At 45.7% G+C, this 10,110-nt stretch overlaps 1 non-coding gene across 1 annotated transcript; it reads left to right on the forward strand.

The window, feature by feature from the left end:
- Positions 1 to 9,146: 9,146 nt before the first annotated feature.
- trnam-cau (transfer RNA methionine (anticodon CAU)) lies at positions 9,147 to 9,218 on the forward strand. The gene has a single exon. It is a non-coding gene; the product is annotated as a tRNA-Met (tRNA).
- Positions 9,219 to 10,110: the final 892 nt, after the last annotated feature.

A 10,110-nucleotide genomic window follows, 5' to 3' on the forward strand; every position in this document is an offset into this window, starting at 1 on the left:
AGTCTCAATCAACGGGTGGGAATCGGAAAGTTTCCCGATCAAATCTGGAGTCAGACAGGGCTGTCCTCTCTCCCCGGTCTTGTTTGTTTGCTGTATTGAACCCTTTGCTGAGTCTATTTGGAAGGATGCGAGCATAAGAGGGTTGACAATCCCAGGCAGCGGAGGCACTCAGGTCAAAACCTCCCTGCACATGGATGATGTCGCCGTCTTCTGCTCGGATCCGCTGTCCGTGCGCAGACTGATGAGCATCTGCGACCAGTTCGAACTGGCCTCGGGAGCCAAAGTTAACCACGGCAAGAGCGAGGCCATGTTCTTTGGGAACTGGGCTGACCGATCCTTTGTCCCCTTCACCGTCAGGTTAGACTACCTGAAGGTGCTGGGGATATGGTTCGGAAGGGAGGGGCAGCGATCTCTCTCCATTGTGGGTAAGAACCTGGTCATCAGGTGCGAGGCACTCACGTTGTTGCTGTACATGGCGCAGGTCTGGCCCATACCCCACTCCTGCGCTGTGGCAGTCACCCGAGCCTTTTTCTGCTTCATCTGGGGATCTAAAATGGACCGGGTCCGGAGGGACACGATGTTCAAATCTCTGGACAAGGGCGGGAAAAATGTACCCAACGTGGCCCTCATCCTGATGACCACCTTCGTGTGCGGCTGCATCAAGCTGTGTGTAGACCTCCAGTACGCAAACTCCAACTGTCACTACGTGCTGAGGTTCGATCTGTACCCGGTGTTGTGAAGGATGGGCCTGGTCACATTGCCGCGGAACGCTCCATGCAGTTGGGCCGTCCCGTACCACCTATCCTTCGTGGAGCAGTTTCTGCAGGAAAACACCTTTGACCACTGGTGCATCAGGCAGTGGTCTGCACGGAATGTCCTCAAGGCCCTACGGGAAAAGGAGACAGTGGATCCTGTCGGATGGTTCCCGAGCAGACTGTCAAAGTCATTTGGCGGAATGCCTCATCACCAGAACTTTTAAACAAGCACCAAGATGTAGCTTGGCTGGTGGTGAGAAGGGCCCTCCCCATCAGATCCTTCATGCACACCCGACGTCTCGCCCCCTCCGCACAATGCCCCCGTGGTGGCTGTGGTGGGGAAGAGAGGGTCACCCACCTCCTCCTGGAATGTGTTTTCGCAAAGCAGGTGTGGAAAGAGATCCAGTGGTTTTTTTCGAGGTTCATCCCAAGCAGCTCTGTAACACAGGAGTCTATGCTCTACGGGCTGTTCCCAGGGACGCACACCGAGACAAACATCAACTGCTGCTGGAGGACTATCAATTTGGTGAAAGACGCCCTTTGGTCTGCCCGAAACTTGCTGGTCTTCCAGCGAAAAGAGTTGTCCACCACCGAATGTTGCAGACTGGCACATTCCAATGTCCAGGACTACGTGCTGAGGGACGCACGAAAGCTTGGGGCAGCCGCAGCAAAGGCTCAATGAGGAAAGACCACTGTGTAAGCTCCCCCCACCAAGCTGAACTGAGGGGTTGGATCCATGGGAAACCCCTCGAACTGTATCGTTGATATTTTCAATTGCTGTAAATGTAAAACTGTAATTGGCATGACAATTGTGAAATGGAAGGGTTGTGAAGAAACTCATGACAGTATTGAAGGAAACTGATCTCCCTTGCAATGTTTGTATTTTTTGGTGCTGTTTGGAAACTGTTTGGCAATGTAATTTTTGCAGATTTTTATGAATAAAGTATATTTTGGAAATTAAAAAAAAGATATTCCTCAGAATTTAGAAGAGTGAGAGGTAATCTTACTGGCACCTAAAAATCTTAAGGGATTTAACAGGGTAAATGCTGGGAGGATGTTTCCTCTGGCTGGGGAATCTAGAACTAGGGACCACAGTCTCAGTATAAATGGCTCAATCATTTAGGACTGAGAAGAGGAGAATTTCTTTTCACTCAAAGTATTGTGAATCTTTGGAATTCTCTACACACAGTGGTGAGCACCGCAGCCTCACAGCTCCAATGATCTCGGTTCCGTTCTGGGTATTGCCTGTGCGGAGTTTGCAAGCTCTCTCTGTGACCGCGTGGGTTTCCGCCGGGTGCTCCGGTTTCCTCCCACAGCCAAAGACTTGCAGGTTGATAGGTAAATTGGCCATTGTAAATTGCCCCGAGTGTAGATAGGTGGTAGGAGAATGGTGGGGATGTGGTAGGGAATATGGGATGAATGTAGCATCAGTATAAATGGCTGACTGTTGGTTGGCACAGACTCGGTGGGCCGAAGGGCCTTTTTCAGTGCTGTATCTCTCTGTGACTCCAGAGATGTGGATGCTCAATTATTGCGTATATCCAAGAGAGAGATCGATAGGTTTTTGGATACTAAGGGAATCAAGGGATCTGTGCTCGTGTGGTAAGATGGAGTTGATGTAGGAGATCAGCTGTGATCTTATCTGAATAATAACAGAAGATTCTGGAAACGCTCAGCAGTTCCAGCAGTATCTGTGGAGAGAGGAAAGGAGGAGCAATGTTTCAGGTCTATAGAAGGGTCACAGAACTGGACCATTAACCCGAGCTTCACTTCTCCACAGTTGTTTCCGGACTGGCTGAGTGTTTTCAGTATTTTAGGCTTTTTCTTTCTGTATTTCATCCTTTTCCCATTTGACTATTTGCTGTGAAACTTTCAGCGTTGTGCTCAGTTCTTTGTGTCGTTGTGTTTTCTTTATTTGAAGTAATGTAAATACTATCCTGAAATGAATTTGCCAAATGGTTGGGCAAATTGTTACAACCAGTTTTTGAGCAAGTTCTCCACAAACACGGTGAAGGATTCCTTCACATTTGTGAAGACCATACAGGACTTGCATATCGATAGCAATGCCGTGTCCATGTGTCATTTGACATTGCTAGCCTATTCACCAATGTACCACTTCAGGAAGCCATAGATATTTGCACTGCAGTGCTATATCATGGTGATCTAGACCCGTCACCATTGTGTGAATCTGTATTCATTGAACTTATGAACTCGGCAACTTGCACAGTTGAGTTCAGTTTTATTGACACCATGAGTTGCTGGTGTTGCCATGGGATCCCCTCTAGGCCCTGCTCTCACAAACATCTTTGTTGGATTCCATGACAAACCTGTTTTTAAGGGAATGACACCTAACCTCCGACCTCTTGCATATTTCCAATATGTAGATGATATGTTTGCTATATTTGAATCCGCAGCTGCATGAAATAACTTCCTTGCACGTCTTCATGGGCTCCATCCGACACTCAAATTCACCTTTGGAATGGAGCTGTCAAATGAGTTCCCTTTCCTTGATGTACGAGTTGAGAAATCTGCTAAGTGGTTTTCTACCACGGTCTACCGCAAACCTACCTTCACTGGTCAATACACGCGTTGGGATTATTACAGTTCCACGCGCTATAAGATTGGTCTTATCGACAACCTCATAAATAGGGCTGAGCCATTTGCTCACCATGCAAGCTTGATGCTGAAATAGGGCGAATCAAAGACATCCTGCAGTACAATGGCTACACTGATCAGATCATTTCTCACTGTATATCACACAAATCTATAAAAGGGCTGAAGGACGTCATTTTGAGCCCTGAAAAGTGTCCAGTCTCCTCAAATTACCCTGGAAAGGTAATTTATCCCCAGTATTTGAGTTACAGGTGAAGCTCGCTGTTTCCTGCTGTTACTATGCAGGAGCAACAAGTGTGGTGTTCGCCACTAACAGGATGCTGCTGTCAAGCAAAAGAGACGTCCTGCCTATCACACAAATAAGTAACGTGATATATGAATTTCAATACCAGTGTGATGCTAGGTTTCTAGACCGTACATCCCAAAACTGGCGGATTGTATCAAATAACATGTCCCTTCCGCTGTTCGCAATGGGCCCTACCCAACCAACCCGTGCTTGCAAAACTCAAAACACAGTATCCAACATGAGATGTGATTCCACAATAGGACAACATTTGCTAAATAATTCTCAGTGTGCTAAGAATTACATTGACAACCAATTTAAGACTGTCAGTCGGGCTCGCAGTGTGGTGCATTGGTGTGTACTGAAAGCGACATATATTAATACACAGGGCCCTGTTCTTTGCAGATAGAAAGAACATGCACACACATTGTGCCAGTTTCAGCTAAACAAAATAAGTGACAGCCATTCACTGGCTCATTCCTCAGGGCAATGCCCTGACCAATCAGAGTCAAGCTGCCTGGTTTAAATTTCAAACAAAGCTGGGCAGTTATCTGTCAGTTACCATAAACTGGTGCATTCTGAATGGCAATGCCTCGCCCAATCAGAGTTCACTTGCCAACCAATCAGCACTCCATTCTCAAACAGAAGAAAGTTGTTGTTTTCCTTTAAATTGGTATTCTTGTGGGTTGCCCTGCTGAGTGCAAGACGAAAACAACTGGCTACCGAAGTTTGGACAACATGTCACTATTTTCACGAAATGATTACTTTTATTTTCAATATAAAAATATAAAGCAATATGAGTGTAACATTTACAGACAAATTCGATTACCTCACATTGCCTGATTCTTTCACACTGACAGACTATGTGAACTACTGTCCCGATTTTGCAGTTCTCACTTCCAGTTAGCAAATGTCAGCAATCTGTGATACAGTGCAGTTTACAGACCAGACCGTCAGTCACAACATGCAATAATTGTTCAGCTTATGTTGGACTAGTGGGATTTAGAAATGCCAGGAATTGAGATGAGCTGTTATTGTATTTAATTATTTGTTTCATGGGATGTGGACGTCGCCAGCCAGGCCAGCATTTATTGTCCGTCCCTAATTGCCCATGTGAAGGTGGTGGTGAGCTTCCTTCTTGAACCACTGCAGTCCATGTGGGGTAGGTACACCCACAGTGCTATGAGGAAGGGAGTTCCAGGATTTTTACCCAGCGACAGTGAAGGAATGGCGATATAGTTCCATGTCAGGATGATGTGTAGCTTGGAGGAGAACTTTCAGGTGGTGGTGTTCCCATGCATCTGCTGCCCTTGTCCTTCTAGGCAATAGAGGATGCAGGTTTGGAAGGTGCTGCCTGAGTAGCCTTGGTGCATTGTTGCAGTGCATCTTGTAGATGGTACACACTGCTGCCACTGTACGTCAGTGGTGGAGGGAGTGAATGTTGTGGATGGGGTGCCAATCAAGCATGTTGTTTTGTCCTGGATGGTGTCGAGCTTCTTGAGTGTTGTTGGAGCTGCACCCATCCAGGCAAGTGGAGAGTATTCCATCACACTCCAGACTTGTGCCTTGTAAATGGTGGACAGGCTTGGGGAGTCAGGAGGTGAGTTACTCACCGCATGCTTCCTACCCTCTGACCAGCTCATGTTGTCACACTATTTATAAGGCTACTCCAGTTCAGTTTCTGGTCAATGGGAACGCCCAGGAAGTTGATAATGGGGGATTCAGCGATCGTAATGCCGTTGAATGTCAATGGGAGATGGTTAGATTCTCTCTTGTTGGAGATGGTGATTGCCTGGTACTTGTGTGGCATGAATGTTACTTGCCACTTATCAGCCCAAGCCTGGATATTGTCCAGGTCTTGCTGCATTTCTGCATGGACTGGTTCAGTATCTGAGGAGTCGCGAATGGTGCTAAATTTTGCAATCATCAGCAAACATCCCCACTTCTGACCTTATGATTGAAGGAAGGTCACTGATGAAGTAGTGAAGAAGGGTGAGCCGAGGATACTACTCTGAGGAACTCCAGCAGTAATGTCCTGGAGCTGAGATGATTGACCTCCAACAATCACAACCATTTTCCTTTGTGCTAGGTTCGATTCCAACCAATGGAGAGTTTTCCTCTTGATTCCCATTGACTCCAGTTTTGCTCTGGCTCCTTGATGCCATACTCAGTCAAATGCTAACTTGATGTCAAGGGCAGACACTCTCACCTCACCTCTTGAGTTCAGCTCTTTTGTCCTTGTTTGAACCAAGGCTGTAATGACGTCAGGAGCTGAATGGCCCTGGTGGAACCCAACTGAGTGTCACTGAACAGGTTATTGCAAAGCAAGTGCCACTTGATAGCACTGTCGATGACACCTTCCATCACTATACTGATGATTGAGAGTAGACTGATGAGGCAGCAATTGACTGGGTTGGATTTGTCCTGCGATTTGTATACAGGACATACTTGGGCAATTTTCCACATTGCCGAGTAGATGCCAGTGTTGTAGCTGTACTGGAAAAGCTTGGCTAGAGGTGCAGCAAGTTCTGGAGCACAGGTCTTCAGTACCATTGCCGGAATATTGCCAGGGCCTGTAGCCTTTGCTGTATCCAATGCCTTCATTCGTTTCTTGATATCACCCGGAGTGAACTGAATTGGCTGAAGACTGGCATCTGTGATGCTGGGGACTTCAGAAGGAGGCCGAGATGGATATTCCACTCGGCACTTCTGGTTGAAGATTGTTGCAAATTCTTCATCCTTGTCTTTTGCACTGATGTGCTGGGCTCCCCCATCATTGAGGTTGGGGATATTTGTGGAGCCACCTCTTCCTGTTGGTTGTTTAATTGTCCACCACCATTCATCATTGGATGTGGCAGGGTGTAGATCTGATCCGTTGGTTGTGGGATCACTTCGCCCTGTCTATTACATGCTGCTTCTGCTGTTTGGCATGAAAGTAGTCCTGGGCTGTCGCTTCATCAGGCTGATGCCTCATTTCAAGGTATGCCTGGTGCTGCTCCTGGCATGCCCTCCTGCACTCTTCATTGAATTAGGGTTGATCCCCAGCTTGTTGGTAATGTTAGAGTGGGGGAATATGCCGGGCCATGAGGTGACAGATTGTGGTTGACTACAATTCTGCTGCTGCTAATGGTCCACAGCACTTCATGGATGCCCAGCTACGCATTGCTAGATCTGTTCAAAATCTATCCCATTTAGCACAGTGGTAGTGGCACACAACACAATTCAGGGTATCCTCAATGTGAACACGGGACTTCATCTCCACAAGGATTGTGCAGTGGTCACTCCTACCAATACTACATGGACAGATGCATCTGCGGCAGGCAGATTGGTGAGGATGAGGTCAAGTATGTTTTTCCCTCTTATTGGTTCCCTCACCACCTACTGCAGACCCAATCGAGCAGCTGTGTCCATTGGGACTCGGCCAGCATGGTCAGTAGTGGTGCTACCGAGCCACTCATAGTGATGGACATTGACATCCCCCAGCCAGACTACATTCTGCGCCCTGTTCCACCTCAGTGCTCCCTCCAAGTGGTGATCAACATAGAGGAGTACTGACTCATCAGCTGAGGGGCGGGGAGAGGGTGTGGTTGGGAGGGGGTGGTAGGTGATAATCAGCAGGAGGTTTCCTTGCCCATGTTTGACCTGATGCCATGAGTTAGCCCAAACATTAGTTACACCGTTATGTCAAATCAGTCTGTCTGTTGCCCTTTACATGTCAGTGAGAATCATTCTCAGCGCTCAGAACTCCCAGAAAAAGTAAAGTGGAAAAATGTCATTTCATAACCCAAAGGCTCCTTTCAGAACCACCCACAGTCTCTGTGAAAGGACTGGTTACCTTCAGGAGGGAGTCAGAGATGGAGTTATTGTAACAGTGGATTGATCAGTTTCTCATCTAATGAAAGGTCACTGACCTGAAACGTTAACTCTGCTTCTCTATATACAGATGCTGCCAGACCTGCTGAGTATTTCCAGCATTTCTTGTTTTCATTATCGCACATAGTTCCCTTTTCAAAGTTACAGAATTAACTACAATAGTGTACTCTGAGATTCAAGTTAAATACCAGCCCAATATTGACACACGTTATGAGTTTATAAGTTTCAGTATTAATTCCCATAGTACATCCTGACATATACATTAGATATAACATAACAGAAGAAATAGGAGCAGGAGTAGGCCATTCAGCCCCTCAAGCCTGCCCTGCCATTCAGTAAGATCAGGGCTGATCTGCCCCAGACCTCAATTCCTCTTTCATGCCAGCTCTTCATAGCCCTCAACTCTCCAATATTTCAAAAATCTATCTACTTCCTCTTTAAATACTTTCAGTGATCTCGTCTCCACAACTGTCTGGGGTAGAGAATTCCAGACATTCACTACCCTCTGAGAGAAGAAATTCCTTTGCATCTCAGTTTTAAATGAGTGTCCCCTTATTCTGTAACTATGTCGCCTAGTTTGAGATTCCCCCACTAGTGGAAACATCTTCTCAACATCGACCCTGTTAATAAAAACAAGAAATGCTGGAAATACTCAGCAGGTCTGGCAGTATCTGTGAAGAGAGAAGCAGAGTTAATGTTTCAGGGCAGAGACCCTTCTTCACCCTGTTAAGCACCCTCAGAATCTTGTACGTTTCAAAAAGATCACCCCTCATTCTTCTGAACACGAATAAATAACCTGTTTAGCCGTTCTTGATAAGTCAACCCCTTCATCCCAGGAATCAGCTGAGTGAATCTCTTTTGAACTCGTCCAATGCCAGTACATCCTTTCTTAAGTCTAAATCTCAAGTGCGATATCAGATTGAGAGAATCTGAAAGATAGTATAACCTGAGATACAAACTGAGATTTCAGTTTAAAACTCCCCCGGATTGTGAAACTAAAAGATACAATAGCAATTTAATTTGTATAGACTGTGCTTTGGATCACATTCCAGCCCTCATACAGTATCAGACTGGAAGATACTGTAGCAATTCCATTAGTGCAGACTCAGCTCTACATTACAGAGCAGGGAACATATTTAAACAACCGGGAACACTTTTACACAAGATGGATAATATTTACACAACAGGGAACCATTTTACACAATAACAGAGAACATCTCGACACAACAGTGAATATAGTTACACAACAGAGAACATATTACACAGCAGGAAAAATATTTTAAAAACACAGGGGACATCTTAACACAACAGAGAACACAATTACATAAATCATTGGTCTCTTGCTGTCTCTGCCTGGTTTTCTGTGTGTCTTTCTCTGTCTGTTCCTTTCTGAGTCCTGATAATCTCTTCCTGGTTTTCTGTGTGTCTTTCTCTGCCTGCCTCATTGTTGGTGCTGTTACTCTGTGTCCTTGTGTCATTGTGCAGTGAGGGTGAGTCCGTCAGCACGTGTGTTGCTGAGTCCGGGATTCTTGAGCATTCAGCCGATAATCCTATTTTTAGAAAAAAAATTGGGGAAATGAACATATTTCACTAACAGGCAGATAAAATTTAAAGCAGTAGTTAGCAAAGTGGCGCAGTGGAAGCGTGCTGGGCCCATAACCCAGAGGCCAATGGATCGAAACCATTCTCTGCTATTTATGTTCGGTAGTAACACAAACAGTTCACATTTAAAACATCATAACAAGATGCTTCCTGAGGCACTCTATTGCAATCAGCTGTTTTCTTCTAGTGAACACATCAATCAGTAACAACTCACTTTTGCTCACAAACATCAGCTGCACAAACTGCAAACCGGACCAGCCGAGTCTCTCCCACTTTGTCAACCCCTTCCTGCAGAGCCTCCGCTCCACCACCAGATGGTGATGTTGGCCACAATAAAACCAGGGCAAATGGTCACAGTGAGGAAACGGTCAGTAACAGGAAATAAAACAATAACAGGGAAAACCTTTACACAACAACAGGGTACATCTTTACACAGCAGAAAACATATTTACACAACAGGAAATACCTTCAGAATACAGGGAGAACACAATCATACAAATGCCTTGTTTCGCCATCTCAGTCTTGTTGTCTCTCTGTCCCTCACTTTTGCTTCCTCACAGTCTATTCTTGGTTTTCTGTGTGTTTTTCTCTCTGTCCCGTTGTCGATGGTGTTACTCAGCGTCCTTGTAACATTGTGTAGCCAGGTTGAGCCTCCCAACACCAGTGTTGCTGTAATAAAAACAGAAAATGCTGGAAATGCTCAGTCGGTCTGGCAGCATCTGTGCAGAGAGAAACAGTTAACAGTTCAGATCTGTTTCCTTAGCTCACATTAACTTTGTTTCTTTCTCCACAGATGCCGCCAGACCTGCTGAGAATTTCAAGCATTTTCTGTTTATGTTTCAGATTTCCAGCATCCGCAGTATTTTGCTTTTGTACGTGTGTTGCTATGTCTGGGACTGTTTGAGTGCCATGCTATTGCTTTGTAAACAGCGTTGAAACAAACATTTATCCAGTTAACACACAGCACTAATACACAGCTGGATA

The sequence above is a fragment of the Heterodontus francisci genome, unplaced genomic scaffold (genome assembly GCF_036365525.1).
Source record: "Heterodontus francisci isolate sHetFra1 unplaced genomic scaffold, sHetFra1.hap1 HAP1_SCAFFOLD_278, whole genome shotgun sequence".
Classification (NCBI taxonomy): domain Eukaryota; kingdom Metazoa; phylum Chordata; class Chondrichthyes; order Heterodontiformes; family Heterodontidae; genus Heterodontus; species Heterodontus francisci.